Source organism: Sander vitreus, chromosome 3 (genome assembly GCF_031162955.1).
Source record: "Sander vitreus isolate 19-12246 chromosome 3, sanVit1, whole genome shotgun sequence".
Taxonomy (NCBI): Eukaryota; Metazoa; Chordata; class Actinopteri; order Perciformes; family Percidae; genus Sander; species Sander vitreus.
This window is the reverse complement of record NC_135857.1, coordinates 14,492,421-14,513,687: the sequence shown is the minus strand read 5'-3', so window position 1 is coordinate 14,513,687 and position 21,267 is coordinate 14,492,421. Positions and strand designations below refer to the sequence as shown.

Genomic DNA, 21,267 nt, shown 5'->3' with positions numbered 1-21,267 from the left:
GTGAGCTGTGCAGTACAAGTGCAATAATTTACTCAAAGTAACTTCTTCCTTTATCCTTTATTAATAGCATGAACAACCTTTATCCTTTATATTTTCATTCACTTCCTAAATAGTGTCATCACTGCATTAACATTACATCACATTGTCTACACTGAAAACATGATGTTATGCATATATTGTAACAGTTTATTGGCACAGTTGTATACACACATAAACACCCACACCAACATAAAACCAAAATATCCCAACAGTGACCTTTAATTCATAGTTGAATGACATCAACTAAGGTTTTATCCCCACAGCACCTCTGATACTGACTAGATAATATAAAGGGAGGGAAACAAAAGTTAACATCAGGTGCTTTGTGTTTTCAACTGGCTGGCAAGACATACTCTAATTGCCTTTTTTTCTGGCAAATTATTTAAATGACATATTTGGAATCCCACCATGTTTTTAGGTTTATTTTTCCCAGTGAATTACCTCCTGCAGTTGTGTCTGTTTTGATGCTAAATCACATTAAGAGCCAATTTGCCTTGCAGCCAGGTGGAGAAAACAAAGCTTTACACACAGCAGCATGTCAGAATAAGTATGAAATCGTACATGACAGATTGATTAAGCTTTGTGTGTTTTCGAGACACACCTGGAAGACGCAAAAATAGACAGATATATCATCTATCATGGTCCATTAGGATAAAGGGATCATGTCTGTACTACTCTGCTATTCAGCTTGGGTATTCATTGCTGGAGTAATTTTGGCACAAGGTTCAGCTTAAAGGGATAGTTCAGATATTTTTAAAAGTCTCACAATAACACTATTTACAGCAACTCCTGTGTTCTGCGAGGTAAAATTACTGTTTTTGTCAAAGGAGCCTGGTGGCTTTGAAGAGAGCACAGATGGACATAATGGCTTCAGTTCCCCGTCTCGCTTTGCCAGAAACTCCTCCAAAGCGCGCTGAAGGAGGGTCTGGCTACTCCACATAGCATTTGGGGATGGGAGAAAAACGTGCTCTGGTTTAATGGCATTTCTTTAAACCAATCAGAATCGTCATCGGCCTTTTTTTTTCTAATTTGCTGCCATCAGTGTTGATACTCCTGCCTGCTTCAAATGACATCAAAGTAACCTTTAAGTATATCTGCCAGGATGCAGGTACCATCAATCAAATTGAAAAAATACAGGCTGAAACACACTTTAATATGTGCTTTTACCTGTTTTCAGCTAAGATTCAAGATTCACTTTATTGTCCCACATTGTAGGAAATTTGGATTGAGCTTCCACCCATGCTGCATCCATAAAACACATTCCACATACATAACAAACAAGAGCAAAACAGCTACAGGAAACAAAAAACATACCAAGGACATAACTAAAACATATACAATTATGCTAAAATTGATTTATAAAAAAGAAACCTATAAAAAGCACTGCCAATGTAAAAAAGTAAATCAACAAATAAGTGTTCGATTCCATCCTGATTTTTTCCTTATTCACTTGATCTGCTACGTTCCAATTTTTTGTTGAAGTAGGGATAAAAGAGTTTTAAAATCTATCCAGTCGACAATGTGGTACCTCCGAGGTGGTAAACCTCCTCCCAGATGGTAGTAGCTGGTAGTGTTTAACACAATGGTATGGGATCGTTTATTATTTTGTTGGCTTTCATGAGAACAGCCGGTTTGTAGGTGACTGCAGGGATGGATTCTGTCTTACATCTATTATCTTCCGTGCAGTCTGCACGAGTCGGACTAGTTTGGACTTCAATCGCACGGACAGGTTACCAAACCAAGTTTGATACCATATCTAATTTGACTCTCAAAGGCCGCCTGATAAAAGACTACAATAAACTTCTGATCAAAACCATGAACTCTGAATGGCCACAAGACGTACAGACGCTATTGTAGTCTGCTACACACAGACATGCGTGTTCCAGCTATCAATATAAACACCAAGGTATTTGTACAAGGAGACCTGTGAGATAGTTTATCATGGAGGACAACAGGCCTGTGGTCTCAAACTCCCTTTAGGATCAAACACCCTCTTCTTTGTAGTTTTAACATTCAAGACCAGGTGGGTCATTACACCATGATACTAGTCTTTGAATTTCTAAATAGTACTTAGAAATACAGTAGACATACATTAAACCTAAGATGGTAGTATCGAGTATGGCAGAATTTAATGATGTAGTTGCGGCGCTAACACAACCCTGGGTTCAAGGTTCCGGGTACTGAGGAGTACCATTAACCGACCTCGTTTGGTCAAAAAGGAGTTTTCCAGATGGAAGGAACAGTTTGCAAGTTGTATTAAAAAAAAAGGTAAACATATGCACTGCATATATCACAAAGAAAACGAATGAGACAGCAGCATGGTAAGCCAAGATCACAACAGAGCAACACCACCGGAAAGTAGCAGTGAAGGTGTCCACAGGGTTATTATGGGATAAAGAAACAGTAAAAAGCACTTTTAATGGTCAATAAACAGGCAGGGAGCTGACACAGGTCAAACACACTAATAATCAGGCAGATAACTGGCTACAGTACACATACAGCAAAATGTAACCCAATATAATCTGGCTAAGGCCGGGTGACTCAAGGTTGCACTCATATACACTAAGGTTGAACAATAAGAATTGCGGTCACGATATTAAGTAGGAATTCTCACTAAATCTACAGGAATCCTGTAGGTTTTCTGTTGTAAGTACTGAAGCAAAGATGCATTCTCCAAACTCCATTAATGCTACCAATGGCCATAGCTAAATACTGATACTTTAAGGTGGTGATTCAACTGTATGGTCATTTTTTTATGCCATTTATCTGCATCGCTACAAAGCAATACAGAGGGAAAATGTGCCACAAGCATCAACAAATGTCAAAGCAGCAAAGCTTGGCAGGGCAAAGCTGTTTTCAGTTTTCATTTTCCAATGGTAAGAGGGTTGTCACTAAGTAACATCACCATGATATACAGATACACGTCTTCATCTAGCAAGTAAATACTGATATTTATGCATTACTGGCAGCTCATTTGACTAATTTTATTTCTTTATTGCCTCACACACACACACACACACACACACACACACACACACACACACACAGGAGGTGGCGCTGACTGTACACTATAGACTGCAAAGCAACCAAATTCTGTCTAATCTGTCATTTGTTTGCAGAGTGACACTCTGCAGTGAAGTGCACTGAGAAGACTGATGACTAAGGGAAAAGAACAGATTTTCATAAATGTACCATTTGCAGACATGGAAAAAAGAGGACATTTTAAAAAACGATTGGAAGAAAACTTGTGACGCATCACAGAAAAAAACAAACTCTAATTCTCAAATATAATTGGCTGATGCAGACATACACAACTCCTGTTAAATTTGATAAATACAACAGTAATATACCTTGTTTTAAATACAGTGAGGCTAAGGGAACATGTATGCATTGTGTGTTATGGTTTTGGTGTTTTGTCTTGTCTTATTGTAGCCTGGTTTTCTGTCATTTCTTGTTTCCTTCTGTTGTGTGATTATTGGTCTTGTTTTATGTTCTGTTTCCTGTTTTATTTTGAGAGTCTGTTCTGTCTTGTCTTGTCTAGTTTTACTCCCTGTTGTTTTCCCACTCTTGTGATTTACTGATGTTTTCCACCTGTTTCCCAGCCCTTGTGTCACCTGCCTCTTACCCTCTGTATTTAGTCTTTGTGTTCCCCTTGTCCTGTGTCAGATCATTGTATGTAGTTTGGAGTGTCTGTGTGTCATCTACCCTGTTGGTCTCGGTGTTCCTGATGTTTTGCCTGTTCGTGTTTTTGTTGGATTTTTGCCTGCTGTTCCAGGACACCTTTTGTTCGTTGGATTTCATTTAAATAAATCCTTGAGATTACTCTTGTTTCTGCCATCTTGCATTTGGGTCCTACATCCCCTGAAACTCCTGACATTGTGTCTGAGAGTGTGACAAAATTAAAACATTCTGGAGGGAGGTGATCAGTAAAACTATGTTCATCTTGCCTGTAAACATTTCACCTAAGATGATTTTGCTGCACCTGTATCCAACAAATCTGAAACCCCAAGAATATTAATTCACCACCTACAACTGGTGCTTGGATCAAGAATATGGCACCATGTATGTCCATAGAGAGATTGACATATATATTGAGAGTCGAATTGTGGGTGTATGAGAAAATCTGGAGGCCATTTGACCTGTTTGTAAAAGAAGAAGATATAGGGGAGCTACTACTGTAATACTGTCATAAAATTAGCTTAGTGGGCTGCTTCCTGCTTCTTACAGTGCAGACGCTTTGCTGCTTGCTCCTGCCTCTGCTTGCATATTTCTGCTGATAATCTTGCTTTTCCTCTGAGAGAAACTATGAGCAGCGGCTCTTGGATACTTATAAATCACTGGACTATACATTATTTGTAGACATAGTAGGCTATTGCCATATTTCAACATTTTTCGGCGTGAGCGTGGCCTACCAATAGCTCAAGCCTGTCCTAAAGTGACTGTAGCTAAATCTAATTAGCAGCAAGATGCTACTAAACTCCTTCAGAAGATTGCAGTTCTGGAAACCAAAATTTACCGGTTAGAAGTAAACGTGGAAGTGAACGGATCATGTGGAAATGACACCACTTTACCATTGACCCAAAACAATGGACAAAAGCATGCCAACACACGGCTAACTAGCACCAGCAAGACTACAAACAAACAGCAGGGCTGTGGAATGGGTAATAAATCAACAAGTGGTAGTCCTCCCTGGAACTCTTTTGGTGCAAAGCCTAAGATTAAATCATTTTCATGGGAAATGGGAGGACGACTAACGGGCAGGGCACAGCGCCCTGAGATTTGTGATACGACCAGCTGACCTGCACTATCATCCAGGCAGAGCACCTCTTCAACCCCAGTACTCAGTAGGACACAGCCGTGGACAGCTGCAAAAGGGAGAATTAGCAACAAAATGCCTCCCCAACAACTGAGTGTGCAAGTGGAGAACAGATTTGCTCCTCTGCTGCAGGACCCTGGACATGACCTGGATTGCGTCTCATCGTCACACAGCAGGGTAAGGACTGAGAGCAATTCAAAAAGTAAAAAGCTACAGGGAAAGCTAACGACTGGGCACCAAACTCTGATTGTGGGTGACTCTGCTGTAAAAGACATAAAAAGCAGTAAAAACACCAAAATACTGTTTTCCCAAAGACATGGTGTCTGACTTGGCCCAAAGAATCCCGGATATCGTGGCAGCACACCCAACTGTGAAGAACATTATACTGCATATAGGGTCACATGATGTTGTAAAGCAAGAGTCTGAAGTGCTGAATCGTGACTTTATGAATCTGCTGAACACAGTTAGCTCCCTAAACGCGGAGGTGTTTATCAGTGGCCCTATACCGCCAGTCAGAAGAGGAGCTGAGAGATTCAGCAGACTGTTGGCACTGAACAGATGGCTTTCAACTGCATGTACTGTCCACTCTCTGCGGTTCATTGACAATTTTAACATTTTCTGGGACCGCAGACATCTTTTTAAAGCAGATGGACTTTTTCTTAACAAGCCAGGAGTAAAGCTGTTCACCTCTAGCCTACTTTACTTTCTGCACCACACATCTACTCCCTCAGCCAAGGACACGAGACAAGATAAACAAACAAAACAAGAGGAAGACACAACAAAGTGCGGCAGTGATCCACCACAGCCCCCACCTGAGCAAAGATTTGACCATGGAGGACCACAGAACGGAGACGAGAAATCTCAACCCCCCTTTTCACCCATCCAACACTCCTCAAACCTCCTTACCAACACCGACACCTTTAAGGATCCATCGCTCTCCCCATCCGCCTTTTCCCCTGTTTCCCCCTGCCACATGTTGGGGTTCACTGACCGGATGGAGCAGCTGGTAGATGCTGGAATCAAGTTAGCCCCACTACCTTCTCCCATCATTCGCCCCCAGCATCAAACTGACCCTGTTTTGCCTGAACCGCTGAAAGTAAAACACCAGGCACCTCTGCCCCCTCAAGGACGGCAGCGAACTCCTTCTCACCAGACTGATAAGTATGCTTGTGTACAAAATGCAACAAGCTTTAACTGATATGTGCTGGGCCCAGGCTGCATGCCTAGTGGCACTCATGACTCTTTCCAGGACAAGCCTGGGCCCTGTGTATTCAATTCTTCGTCAATCAATGTTGTGATAGGTAATAGAAATGGAAAGAATGGTGAATCCGCTGAGAAAGAAAAAGAAGCACTTAACTGCCAACTTAGCAAATTTAGCATGCATTCCTCGTCAGCCACAGCCTGTCCCAAAAAACGAGACATAATTATTTTAACACACTAACATTAGCCTTACTAAACGTCAGGTCTTTGGTGGGTAAATCATTTTTAATCAATGATTTTATTATTAAGCACAATTTTGACCTCATGTTTTTAACTGAAACCTGGTTAGACTATAATAACAGTGATGCTGTTCTTATATAGTCAGCTCCCCCTAACTTCAATTTTATGAGTGAGAATAGAGCGAATAAGAAAGGAGGTGGAGTCGCCATTTTGTTGACTCGTTCCAATGTACTCAAATATCTTATGGAAACTTTGCTTCTTTTGAATATGTGGCTCTTCAGCAAAGGTCAGGCCACCTAAATACTGTGCATCCTTCTTTGACGACTTTAGTGAACTGCTGTCTATAATCTGTATTAACTTTGACTGTGTAGTTATTGCTGGTGATTTCAACATTCATGTTGACAATCCTCAGGATAGAGGGACCAAAGAACTGTGTTGTATTTTTGAGAACTATGGACTGACTCAGCATGTGACGGAGCCTACACACAACAAGGGGCACACTCTGGACTTGATTATCTCGAAGGGTTTGAACATTTCCAAGGTTGTGGTGACTGATGCTGCTCTCTCTGATCATTCCTGTGTTTTCTTTAATGGCAATATCTCTGTGCACAAAAGTGTCCAAACAAAGTTAATAAGAAAACGGTATATCACTGACAACACCAGTGAAACATTCATTCAGCTTTTCTCGTCCACACCCACCCTCTCAGGGGTCTCAGTCACTGAGCTTGTAGACAATTTCAACTGTAAAATTACAAATGTAATTGATGCCATTGCTCCCATTAAGGTAAAAACTGTCTCTGATAAGACAAGATCTCCATGGAGAAATGCCATACTGGTAAGAATAGAAAAAAGAGTGTGTCGAAAAGCAGAATGAGGTGGCGAAAAACTAATCTCCAGGTCCACTACAACACCTATAAAGAGAGACTTCGCATTTATAATTTGGAACTGAGGAATGCAAGGCGGTCCTTCTTCTCGGACATTATTGCCAAAAACAATAATAACTCACGTGCTTTGTTTGCTACTGTCGATAGGTTAACAAACCCTCCAGTACCAGTAGCATTTGAACTTTTATCCACCGAGGCCTGCAATGATTTTGCCACCTTCTTCAAAGACGAAATTCTGAAAACTAGACAAACAATCAGTGCTTCCATATCGAGTACAGGGTATGTGTTGTCACAGTGTCCAGGCAAAACAAATTCCAATATGACCCAATTTCATATGATTAACCGTAAAAACCTGGAGGACATTACACAACATCTGAAAATCTCCTCCTGCTGCCTTGATATTCTACCAACAGGCCTTTTCAAAAATGTTTCGAATTGTTTGGCTACAGATCTTCTACAGATTGTAAACACATCTCTTCTCGCAGGTATCTTCCCACAGGCCCTGAAAACTGCAGTCATTAAGCCACTCTTAAAAAAGAACAATCTAGACACGTCACTAATGAGCAACTATAGGCCGATATCAAACCTTCCATTTTTAAGTAAAATCATTGAAAAAACGGTTTCTCAACAACTCAACCTTTTCTTGTCACTAAACAACAGTTTTGATGCCTTCCAATCGGGTTTTCGACCACACCACAGCACTGAGACAGCTCTTGTTAAAGTCTTTAATGACATCCACTTAAACACAGATAGTGGCAAAATTTCAGTCTTGGTATTACTTGATCTCAGTGCTGCATTTGATACGGTCGACCATGACATATTACTAGACCGATTGGAAAACTGGATTGGCATTTCTGGCTCAGTACTAAAGTGGTTTGAGTCTTATTTAAAGAATAGGGACTACTTTGTGTCTATAGGGAATTATACATCTGAGCATACAAATATGACGTGCGGAGTTCCCCAAGGCTCCGTTCTGGGGCCTCTCCTGTTTAACATCTACCTGTTTCCACTGGCTCAAATTATGGAAAACAATAAAATAAGTTACCATAGTTATGCGGATGACACACAAATTTATATAACCTTATCGCCAGGGGACTATAGTCCAATACAACAACTGACTAAGTGCATTGATCAAATTAAAGACTGGATATGCCAGAACTTTCTTCAATTAAATGATGAAAAAACGGAGGTGGTTGTTTTTGGAGCAAAGGAGGAACGATTAAAAGTCAGCACTCAGCTTCAAACGATAATGTTAAAAACAACAGACAAAGCCAGAAATCTTGGTGTAGTCATGGACTCAGACCTGAATTTTAACAGCCACATTAAGACAATTACAAAGTCAGCCTATTACCACCTTAAAAATATATCAAGGGTTAAAGGACTTATGTTTCAGCAGGATTTGGAAAAACTTGTTGCTTTTATCTTCAGTAGACTTGACTACTGTAACGGTGTCTTTACAGGTCTCCCTAAAAAAATCAATCAGACAGCTGCAGCTGATTCAGAACGCTGCTGCTCGAGTCCTCACTAAGACCAAGAGAGTGGATCACATCACTCCAGTTCTGAAGTCTCTACACTGGCTTCCAGTGCCTCAAAGAATTGATTTCAAAATACTTTTGCTGGTTTATAAATCACTAAACGGTTTAGGGCCAAAATACATTTCTGATCTGCTACTACACTATGAACCACCCAGACCTCTCAGGTCGTCTGGGACAGGTCTGCTTGTTGTCCCCAGAGTCAGAACTAAACAGGGGGAAGCAGCGTTTAGTTTTTATGCTCCACATATCTGGAATAAACTCCCAGAAAACTGCAGGTCTGCTGCAACTCTCAGTTCTTTTAAATCAAGGCTGAAGACCTATCTTTTTGATGTTGCCTTTCTTTAAATAACTGTTCATTTCTTATACTGAAGCTGCATTGTTGACATTGTATAACAATCTATATAAGCATATAAAGAGAAATTCCTATTTTATCTGCTTTTATATATTTAACTGTTTTAACTGCTCTTCAATGTTTAATTTCTTATACTGCACTGTAACTTTTTTTTTTCGTATTATATATCTGTTTTTATGTAAAGCACTTTGAAATGCCCTGTTGCTGAAATGTGCTATACAAATAAAGCTGCCTTGCCTTGCCTTTTTGTTTTTTGATTGTTGTAGTACGGCAGAGGTTGAGAGAAAATTAATAAAAACAATAAAAACACAAAAACAAAAAAAAAGAAAAGAAAAAAAGTACCATTTGCATGCATGATTTTTGTACATAAGAACACACAAAACTGTTTACTAAATGGTTAAAAACTATTGCTGTAGATATTTTTATCTCTTTTATTTTTACAATGATAGTTATATATATATATATACCTACCAACCTGAGAATAGAAAGAAGTACCTGCCAATTGATCTTCATTCCAAAATGAAATTAATGGAAACCCACAGCTGCCGGAAAGGTAGAAAAAAACTCAACACAACTAAAAACATAATTTTCTGTTAAATTGTCAGCAGCACAAATACAGCTCCTTTTAACATGATCGATATAAGGCATTACTTTTAGCTGAGGCCATGTGTCCTGTAAATCAGAGCTCTTCAGCCAGCCACTGCTATACCAGACAAGAACAAACAGCAGCAAATAGCGCCTGTGCTAACAGATTTGAAACCACAATAGTTCTCAAACACAATTTAACTATGCCCTGCTCATTATGTCTGAAGGGTCACTGCTCATTCTGCCCCTAGCTGGCTCCAGCACTGACTCGTTGGCCAAAAAGCAGCATGCAGCGTCAATTTATAGCCGAGCGATAAGCTATCAGTAAACATATGACGGTGTCACACCGGCACTGGGCTCTCCCTCAGCCACGCCCACTACACAGTCTCCTCTCAATCAGTATCATCATTCACTATCCCCAGCCTATTCGCACTCCTCACCTGTTGCCTGTTGGAACTCGTTATCTCATCTACAAGAACCCTCTCCATGGCTCAGTTGTTGTCTGGTCTCATCACTATAGGACTCCACATGTCATTTGGACGCTCCCATTTTGACCACTGTGCCAGATCTTCCTGTGTTTATCTTCTGAGAAGTTAAGTTTATCTCCTAGCCTGTGTTTTTGACTGGAAGTTTCCTGAGCTTTTCTGTATTTTTGAATTGAAGTTCCCCGAGTTTTTTCCCTAGATTTTTGGGTGGAAGCTTCCAGAGTTTTTCTGTAATTGTTACTTTTTGTACCCTGTCCAAGACATCCATTAAAGATATTCGGATGGTATTCTGTGTCCTGAGTCTGAGTCTGTGACAGAAGACCAGACCGCACACATGGACACCACAGACACCGAGGTGGTTCAGGGAGTTGATAGCCGAGTTGCGACGAGCCATCAATGCAGCAGCTGCCTCTCCTGCGCTACTTCCAACACACCTTGCCGGTCCTATGGGCACACCCGCTCCATATTCCGGTGCCCCTGAAGACTGTAATGGCTTCCTGCTGCAGTGCTCTCTCGCACTCGAGATGCAGTCTCACCGTTACCCCACAGACCGTGCCCGGATCGCCTACATCATCAGCCTGCTCACTGGAAGAGCCCTTCAGTGGGCTGAAAGTGTTTGGAAGCAAGCCGGCCCGGTCACCAACTCGCTCCAGGCATTTACAGAGCACTTCCGTGAAGTTTTTTGTCCCCCCTCCGGTGATACCACTCTTCAAGAACGACTTCATAGCCTTCGACAAGGCAAGAGCTCCATCTCTGACTACGCCCTCCAGTTTCGTACCTTGGCTTCTGCAAGTGGTTGGAATGAGCCAGCTCTGCTCACTACCTTCCGCCAGGGCGTAGAACCATCACTCCGTCTGCACCTCTCTGCCTATGATGACAGCATGGGATTGGAGAGGTTTATTCAACTTGCAATCTGGGTGGCCCATTGGCGCGAGAGTTGCTTGAGTGAGTTGACAGCTCCACCACGCTACGACCCAGTTCGCCGCCCCCCCAAGTCCATCCTCTGAACCAGGAGGTGAGCCCATGCAGTTGGACTATGTATGCCTGACCCCGGCTGAACGTCAAAGACGATTAACCCAGAGGCTCTGCCTATACTGTGGGGCTGGAGGACACGCCATAGCAGCCTGTCCCATTCGTCCACCACGACCCTTGGTGAGTGCTATTCAAACCCCATCCTTGTGTTCCTCTCCATTGTGTACCTCCATAACCCTCACGGCTCCAAACGGCTCCCTTGCAGCCACCGCCCTCATTGACTCGGGCTCCACCGGCAACTTCATCTCCGGGGCCCTCTGCCACCGCCTCAACCTCCGTCACTTCCGGTGCCAGACCTCGTTTACCCTCCAGTCCATAGTAGGCAAGCCCCTGGACCGACGTTTGTTCCACCATCTTGCTGGATCTGTTAAGCTGCAAGTAGGTTGGTTACATACTGAAGAAATCACTTTCCTGGTTCTAGAACATTCCACCACTGATGTCATCCTGGGTCGCCCCTGGCTGTTGCATCACTCACCCACCATCGACTGGAGATCGGGTAACATGCTGAAGTGGGGAACTTCAGCATGTTACAGTTTTCCACATTGTTTCCCTGACCTACCTCTTACTCGTCCACAACCCCTCCCTCCACCCGTGGCACTCTGCACCACTTCGGTGGAAAGCCCAAAAAGCAACAGCCGGTAGAGATCCCCCGGACTACCTCCACTTCAGTGATGTGTTTTGCCCGCAACAAGCTGCCAGGTTGCCTCCTCACCGCCCATGGGACTGTGCCATTGATCTCCTACCAGGTGAGCCAGTGCCCAAGGGCAAGATTTACCCTCTTTCTCTGCCCAAACAGAAGGCCATGGAGGAGTACATCAAGGAGGCCCTAAACCAAGGCTACATCAGACCATCTACCTCCCCTGCTGCTACAAGCTTCTTCTTTGTGGCCAAGAAGGATGGCGTTCTCAGACCCTGTATTGACTACTGTGCACTCAACAAGATTACCGTCAAATACAGGTACCCTCTTCCCCTTGTCCCATCCTCCCTAGCGCTTCTGCGAGGTGCACAGATTTTCTCAAAACTAGACTTACGTAGTGCTTACAATCTCGTTCGGATCCGGAAGGTGGACGAGTGGAAGACCGCCTTTGTTACCCCTATGGGCCACTATGAGTATCTGGTGATGCCATACGGATTAGCTAATGCCCCCTCTGTATTCCAGGCATTTATGAACGAGATATTCCGAAAGTACCTCCACCGTTTTGTGTTAATCTACATCGATACTTTGATATATTCCAGTAATATGGCCGACCATATGCACCACGTATCCTTGGTCCTCCAGAAGCTCCGTGAATACAATCTCTATCTCAAAGGTGAAAAGTGCTCCTTCCATCTGTCTCAGGTCCAGTTCCTCGGATACAACATCAGCCACAACCACATCAGTATGGATGAGGGGAAGGTAGCGGCGGTGCACTCCTAGCCAACACCCACAACCATAAAAGAACTCCAGCGCTTCCTTGGTTTTGCCAATTTTTACCGCTGCTTTATAAATAACTACAACTATCTCACTTCCCCTCTCACCTCCCTCCTCAGAGGTAAACCCAAGACCCTCTCCTGGATCGAAACTGCCACCCAAGCCTTCAAGGACTTGAAGAAAGCCTTCACCACAGCTCCAGTCCTCACACATCCTGACCCGGATAGACCCTTCATCGTCGAGGTGGATGCCTCAACCACCGGGCTCGGAGCAGTGCTTTCTCAGCAGCAGGGGAAGCCCTCAAAGCTACATCCATGTGCCTTCTTCTCCAGAAAACTCTCCCCGGCGGAACAGAATTATGACGTCGGCAACCGAGACCTACTAGCCATCAAGCTAGCCTTGGAGGAGTGGCGCCACTGGTTAGAGTGGTTAACATCCATTCCAGGGGCCTGTTGCACAAAACCAGGATAAGGGATTAATCCGGGATATTCAAGTTATCCTAGATGAATTTAGCTTTGACTTGGTTGCACAAAAGCAGGTTGAATTAAACCCAGCCAAGTAACCATGGAGATTTATTCTTTGCAGCTAGCCTGCTCCAGAGCAGGCTAACAGCCAGGCTAAGATTAATCCTGGAGTCTCATGTGTTAAATTAGCTGCTGCTCTGATCCGAAATAAACGTGTTTAACAGTTATTCCGTTGTCTTCTGAATGTGTTTTATTAACATGCATTACTTGTCACTATTGCTGTCACAAGTTTGATGTAAATCCTACTATTGCAGTTCTTTACATGGTAAGAAATGGTTGCACTGGCACCGGAGATAAAGTGGGACAATGCGGAGGAAAGGGGCTTTTCCTCCGCTGTTCTCCCCGTGAAAATTGCCCTGTGCAACATGGAGAGGCGGGGGGAGGCAGGGGGATCCTCCCACACCGTGCAGCGGACTCTAAAGGAGACTTTTAGTGTCAATAACAACGACAATGGCACCTGACAAAACGTCTGTGTTTTACGAGATGGGAGTGGGAATGTGTTGAATGCCACAAAGCTTCTTAATCTTTTTATTTTGGTGCTGTCTTCATCTGGGAGTGAGAAAAAAACCCTGAATAATAGGCTATATTGTTTTACAGATATGCTTACAATGTGTTTTGAAGTCACTTACTACTTCTTCTAGTTTTTGTCCAGTCATGTTTGTTTTGTATGAACATTTATTGTAAAAAGATATTTAAAATTAGACAGCTTATAGAGATTTGTGCATATGGTTGTAAAACAAATTCTCGCATTGTGAATATGGGTTTGAAATTAAGCCTAGTCCTTAGGGTAAATTTCCCGAGGAACATTAATTCCCTCTGCTCACTTTTAAGGCAAAGTAGGCTAAATAATGAAACATTTTATTTATATAGTGCTTTACAGGATACTCAAAGACACTTTACAGTAAAACCAGCACATTTAGCCATACAACCAACACATAAAACAAGCATATTAAAAGCAATTAAAACAGAGTGCACAACTTTGTAAAAATGTGGAGTGACTAGTAAGTACATCTTTTTAAATCCTTACGCATTCAGTCGGTCCGCTATTGTCTGTTGGGCTTTTTTTCTCTGTCTGATAACAAGAGCCATAGCCTATTTCCCTTTTTGCATATTATGTTTCACCTCCTCGTAATTTTCCATTAAAAGCTGCTGCTCAGCGGGTGCAACATATGCCGCACGCATCTTCTCTATTTCTGCATCAGTAAATCTGTGATCGATACCGTGGTCTATTTAAGAAAGTCGTGGACGTGCACTTATCCCTGCTACTGTATCTACATCTGGCTTGACATAGCTTCACCTTCTCATCCTGGCTCTGCAAACGTGCAACCGATTAAGCCGCGATGAGCAGATCACACTAAGTCAAGCTGCGCTTTTTCAGTTATCCTGGATTTCTTCATTCTACTTTTGTGCAACAGGCCCCTGGTGTTGACGGACCATCGCAACCTAGAGTACCTCCGAGAGGCAAGGCGTCTAAACCCCCGACAGGCCAGGTGGTCCCTCTTCTTTACTCGCTTCAACTTTTCCATTTCCTATTGTCCAGGGTCCAAAAATGTGAAGGCTGATGCCCTATCCCGGCTCTACGCCCCTGAGGAGAGTTGTGATCACCCTGAGCCCATCCTGCCGCCTCATCTAATCATCAGTACCATAGAATGGGCTCTGGATCAGGACATCGCGGAGGCCTCGGTTGCTGACCCTGCTCCGCCCGACACCCTGGCACATCTCACTTATGTTCCCAAAGTACTCCGTCTCCAGGTAACCTCCTCACCAATCAGACTCTCTCCCTCCTTCGGAACCGGTACTGGTGGCCAGGGATGGCAAAGAAGGTCAGCCGCTTTGTTGCTGGCTGTGCCAAATGCGCCATGGCAAAGACGCCACGCCACCTCCCTGCAGGCAAAACGTCCACGGTCACACCTAGGAGTTGACTTCATCACGGATCTCCCATCATCTCTCTCCTAGCTGTGACAGTGAGCCTCTCCTCGGGTTACCATCCACAGACGAACGGGCAAACGGAGAGGAAGATCCAGGAGATCGGTCGGTTCCTTCGGACCTTCTGCCAAGGTCAGCAGCACAGTTGGCATCAGTTCCTGCCATGGGCCGAGTACGCACAGAACTCTCTTCTGCAACCAACAACGGACCTCACCCCGTTCCAGTGCATACTCGGCTACCAGCCTCCCCTTTTCCCCTGGACGGGGACACCGTCAGAAGTGCCAGCGGTGGACCATTGGTTCCGTCAGAGTGAAAGGGTATGGAATGAGGCACAGCGCCAGCTGCAGAGAGCCATCCAGCGCCACAAACACCATGCTGACTCCAGGCGGGCATCTGCGCCATCCTACATCGTCGGACAGAAGGTGTGGCTGTCTACCAGGGACATCCAGATGCGCCTTCCCAGCAAGAAGTTAAGTCCTCGTTACATTGGTCCCTTCACCATTCCTGAACTCATTAACCCAGTCACTGTTAAGCTACAACTTCCCCCACATTATAAGATCCACTCTACTTTCCATGTCTCCCTGCTCAAACCGTTTGTTCGCTCTCCTACAGAGCCTGGTGCCACGGAGGAACCTCCCCCGCCGCTCCTGCTCGAGGATGGCCCAGTCTACGCCATCCGGGACATTCTGGATTCCCGACGCCAAAGGGGTCGCCTTGAGTACCTAGTGGACTGGGAGGGCTACGGTCCAGAAGAGCGATCCTGGGTATGCCAAGGCGACATCCTTGACCCGACCCTGCTAACTACGTTCCATGAAGAACATCCAGATCGTCCTGCCCCCCGGGGTCGGCCTCGGCATCGGGGTCCTCGGCCATCAGGAGCGGCCCGTGGAGGGGGGGTTACCGTCACACCGGCACTGGGCTCTCCCTTAGCCACGCCCACTACACAGTCTCCTCTCAATCAGTATCATCGTTCACTATCCCCAGCCTATTAGCACTCCTCACCTGTTGCCTGTTGGAACTCGTTATCTCATCTACAAGAACCCTCTCCATGGCTCAGTTGTTGTCTGGTCTCATCACTATAGGACTCCACATGTCATTTGGACTCTCCCATTTTGACTGCTGTGCCAGATCTTCCTGTGTTTATCTTCTGAGAAGTTAAGTTTATCTCCTAGCCTGTGTTTTTAACTGGAAGTTTCCTGAGCTTTTCTGTATTTTTGAATTGAAGTTCCCCGAGTGTTTTCCCTAGATTTTTGGGTGGAAGTTTCCAGAGATTTTCTGTAATTGTTACTTTTTGTACCCTGTCCAAGACCTCCATTAAAAATATTCAGATGGTATTCTGTGTCCTGAGTCTGAGTCTGTGACAGACGGAATAACATTCCCATTTGGCACAGTTAAACAACATAGGCATACACAAAAGACTTTCTGTGAAAATCAACTGACAATGTTCACAAAAATGTTTATTTTAGTCACTGTCAGGGAAATGTGTGCATCATGAAAGTTGGTAATGGAGCATGAAAGAAATTCTTATTTAACGTTAGGAGAAAATGTTTCAAGAACTCTGTGAAACTGGCATTCATTGAAGTGCTTGAAATATCTACAAGGATTTCACCTACAGAAGATGCTGGTGTATGAACCATGCATGACTACACAGCCTTAAAACTGCAAGCTATTTTATATTCATATTAGAGTGTCAGCTATCTAGATATAATATAATAATAATGTTGTAAATAGAGCTAGAAAGCTTTTTCTTCCAACTGTGCAGGAAGGAGCTGTGCGCCATGAAATGGAACTCCGCTGTGTCGCAGAGACAGACACAGCACCGCAAGGAAAAAGACAAAAAGGCTCTTCTACCACTCACCACATCCACTTTCCCCTGTCCACACTGCACCAAAATATGTGGATCACGTATTGGCATGTACAGCCATTCAAAGACCCACTAGAAGACGAACCTACAGAGAGGACAGTTATACTCGTTTCGAGTGACCGCCGATGATGATTTTGGTTGTGATACTGTAAAGGCGTCCAGCTCTGCTGCAATATCTGCTGTCATGCTTATCACAGGGAGTGAAGAGCAGCAGATTAAATGAATGATTATGTGAAATGAATCAGCCATTTCACATAATCCTTGTAGTTTTTCTGCAGATAACTTTTTTTTTTTTTTTTTTAAACAATGACTTTGAAAATTACTTTGAGAGAGCAAGTAAGGACAGGCGAGCTATGGATTTTCACATCACTTGGTTGCTTTAATGAGGGTGGCATCCAAGCATAAAATCATAATAAATTGACAGAACATTGCTCTCTTGTAAAGCTCACTTGTAACTGTAAGTTGAAAAACCTTTTAGATATTCTTGTTAACTTCTTTCTCTCTCCCTCCTCTTATCATTGGTGTCCCACTCCCTCACATTTACCAAACCCGCCTCGCCCACAAAGCAACCAGCATCGTGGGTGACCTTAGCCACCCCTCATACAGCCTCTTCAGCCTCCTGCCATCTGGGAGAAGGTACCGGAGCATCCGAGCCTGTTCCACCAGACTGGCGAACAGCTTCATTCCCCAGTCTGTCAGGAAGCTCAACACCCCCCCTCCCTTCAGACATTTAGGAACTCTTCCTTTTATATTGCACATTTCAATATCTTTATCTTTAGTTTTCTGTACTGTTTGATTTTGCCTTACATTTACACTATTTAGAATTCATTACTGTATTGTACATTACTTACCTTTTTAATTGTATATATAACTTATCTTTCTTTATCTTATTTGTATATATTTCTTATCTTTGTTATATATGTTTTACATGTCCTTATTGCACCATTGGTCGGAGAGAAACATATTTTATAAATTGCTCTGTATGTCTGGCACATATTGCAGAATTGACAATAAAGTTGACTTGACATATAGTTATTTTCGAGCAAGTCTCCTGTAAACGTATCCTGTCTTAAAGCACTGCATCTTTCTGATTCATGCTTTGGCTAAAATCAATAGATTCATCTTTTCAACTCTACACTAAAAGCACCACTCTTTTGCTTTCACTTCAATCCTCTTAACACCTCAGTTATCTCTGCGTCGCCTCCTTCCCAGCTTCCATCTCTACAGTGTCTCCCTCCTGGAGGGTGGCTCGTGTACATACGGACATATGGAGATCAGAGCTAATCTGCCATGACAGTTTGTTGCTAAATGTGTCCTTCAGGGGCATTGAATCAAAATGTAGACAGACTGTGACATTTAGTAAGGCAGACATGTGCTGTGCTGCTACACCCTCAAAACATCACAGTTCAGTGATAATCAAACTCAAACATTCAACATTGTGAAAAAACTTGGTTACCTCCGCCAAGGAGGTCATGTTTTTGGCGTGGTTTGTCTGTTGGTTAGTTTGTCCACATGGACCTCAGCCACTCTAGCAACATGAATTTAGCCAGCTGCGAGGGTCTAATCCCAAATTGGTTGCTAGTTAGACCCAGTGCTGCCGCCAGCTTTCTGTGGCCCCCGGCCCTGGGGATTGCCCTCAGCTGGCTGAATTCAAGTTGCTACAGCCGTTAACTTAAGGTCTCCGGTGCTCCGCAGCTGCTGGTGTCTGCTCTCTTCACAACATAGCAGCGGGGAAGACCGCAAGATGCGCTGAAGTTGACTAATTCTTGTCTCATTTGTGGTCTGTTAATCAGACCACAAATGGGGAAAGGGGATGAAACCAGCAGAAATGTCTTTTCATCAAGTTTTCTGCATTTGGGGTTTGACTTGCGTTTTTTTAAATTACGTCATCTTGTTGTGCCTTCTTCTGCTGTGGTATAATGGTTTTGTGACTGGAGAATCAGCACAACTTGCTGCTTATCTCAGTGAACCAACTCCAAATAAATCGCATAACGGTAGTGGATGGAAACAAGCATTAATTTGCATTTTCTTTAGCCAATTTTTTTCAAAATTCGGTTATATATAATTTGCAATACATTTGGATGGAAACCTGACTATACACACTGGTCTGGGCTCTCCGCATGTCCTACTTTTATTATGTAACTGTAAATGTAAAAAGCATCTTCTATCTCAAGTGCAACAATTGCAATCAAAATTACACTCTATATACTATCAAATACATTTCTTTGTCACATTTCTTCAAAACTAAAACACACAAGCTTATATAACAAGAGTGATTCCTTCTCTAATCTCCTCAGATGGTTTGATTCACAGTAAATAATTGTTCAAAGCCCAAAGAAGTACAATTATCCATTGTTTCACACACACACCTTAGGTTAAATAAAAGCAAAAATATAGCAGAAGTTTGTTTTCAATAGCGTACAAATGTCCCAAATCCAGAAGATGTGTTAAGTTGGCTTTATACAGACTGTACACACACTCAACCAATTAAAGGGTAACTACCGTTTTTTTTTTCAATCCGAGATTGCTGCAGTCAGCAACGGCGAAACAAGCTGCAATGTAAGTTAATTGTCCAGCTTGTATTTACCTTCACAAAAGTGCTTGTTTTGCCACTAACAGGCTCAGATTAATGTTCTAAGTGTCTGACAACATTGTGGAAAGGATTTCAAAGGAGGTCAAAGAGTAAGATCCTTCTTTTAAACATAACATTCGCAAAATTGCGTTCAAAACCCACCAGACAATAAACAGTAATTTTAGCATTGTAAAATACATTTCATTCAAAGTCGACAAACAAAATAAAATGTTTTGGGTCGTCTTTCCACTTTTCCAAACATCACAACTCCAGTTTTGGTTGAAATAACCACATAGCTTACCGATTTACATGTGAAAATATGTTGGCTCTATACACGCTAAAAGTATTTTTTAGTATTTTTATTTATTTTTTTTTAAATGGAGTCTGGTGGGTTTAGGTCTAGCGACTTCAAAGCTGTTTCTGGTAAATCAGAAAGGTCTCAAAGATGTTTTAAAGGTCTATCTCTGAAGGGATCCTAGCCATAATGTTGTCAGACACTTAGAATATTAATCTGAGCCTGTCAGTGGCAAAACAAGCACTTTTGTGAAGGTAAATACAAGCTGGACAATTGCCCTGTTAACTTACATTGTAGCTTGTTTCGCCGCTGCAGCAATCTTGCTTAATACTGGACCAATGTCAAGGATTGTTGTTCCCATCAGTCACTTAGACACAAAAACATAGGAAAATAGGGTCCAGGTTAACGTAGTTACCCTTTAATATACCGTAACCTCTACCAAAAAGACACATTCATTTCACAGTCAGTTACACAGATAACTGTGACACACCGGTAACAAGATTAAATAATGTTGACTCATAGTACCTGAATGCTTACGCATACATCAGCAGAGAACAGAAGCAACCGTAATTATTATTCAGTCCAAGGGGCCAGACATACAGTTTAAAACATAAACACATATCAAACATCTCACATTTAGTGGCACTTGTTGGTGTGTATTTATTTTTTAGTCTTACTTTCAGTCTTGCAGATGAAAATTTCCTGAATACCTCTGCCTTTACAGTCCCCTGTTATTGGAAAGCTTTCCACAGTAGCGAGACAAACTAATCAAACATTTAGTTTTATTTCAGTCTCTGAAATATAACAATCCATATCAACTGCTTTCTCCTTTTTTTTATTTCCCCCCCCCCCCCGCTCAGAGCTCTCTGAGACAAAATATTGAGTGGTCCGCCTTGTATTGAATCCAGCCCCCACTTGATGTGGTGTGAAATGGTTGTTGTAGATTGGAGTAGATTTCTGAGCTGTGTCAGATCCTCATCATGCGTTAAACAATAGTGAAAAGGAGCAGCCTTTAGCAGAGAGAGGAAGAAACAGCTCAGAGTGTGAACATTATTTGAGGCTGCTTTCTAAGCTGCTGTCGATGTGTCAGCAGGGGTTCCTCTGAGAGGACAATACACTACAAAGGGCAGTATGAAGATACTTGGTGGAGGAGTGACGGCACAAGTGCCTGGTATAGACAGACTCACAGCCTCACGTGTTGTGTAAATTATTTTAAAACTGTGCTTATGGATTTTGTATTTAGGACTGATTTGACATAAAAATGCTCACTTATTTGCATATGCATCTTTTTTTGCTGTAGTAACTGGATTTTCCCCAGAGACAACACAGTAAATATGATTCTCTCCCTTTTTCCACACGGTTGCTCATTTTCTCCCTCTTCAGATGTGGAAGAATCACAAGGCAATCAAGGCTGTCTTACAGCAATTAAAGCAAAAAGAATAGGCTGCCCTCTCCCCCCCACAGGCAAATAATAGGCTGCTGAACTGGTGTCTTCACAGCATGTTGC

General features: G+C 42.9%; 1 protein-coding gene across 3 annotated transcripts in view; it reads right to left on the bottom strand.

The window, feature by feature from the left end:
- LOC144515385 (uncharacterized) overlaps positions 1-21,267 on the bottom strand; it is a 49,234-nt gene that overhangs the window by 21,451 nt on the left and 6,516 nt on the right. The gene's annotated exons all lie outside the window — the stretch shown is intronic.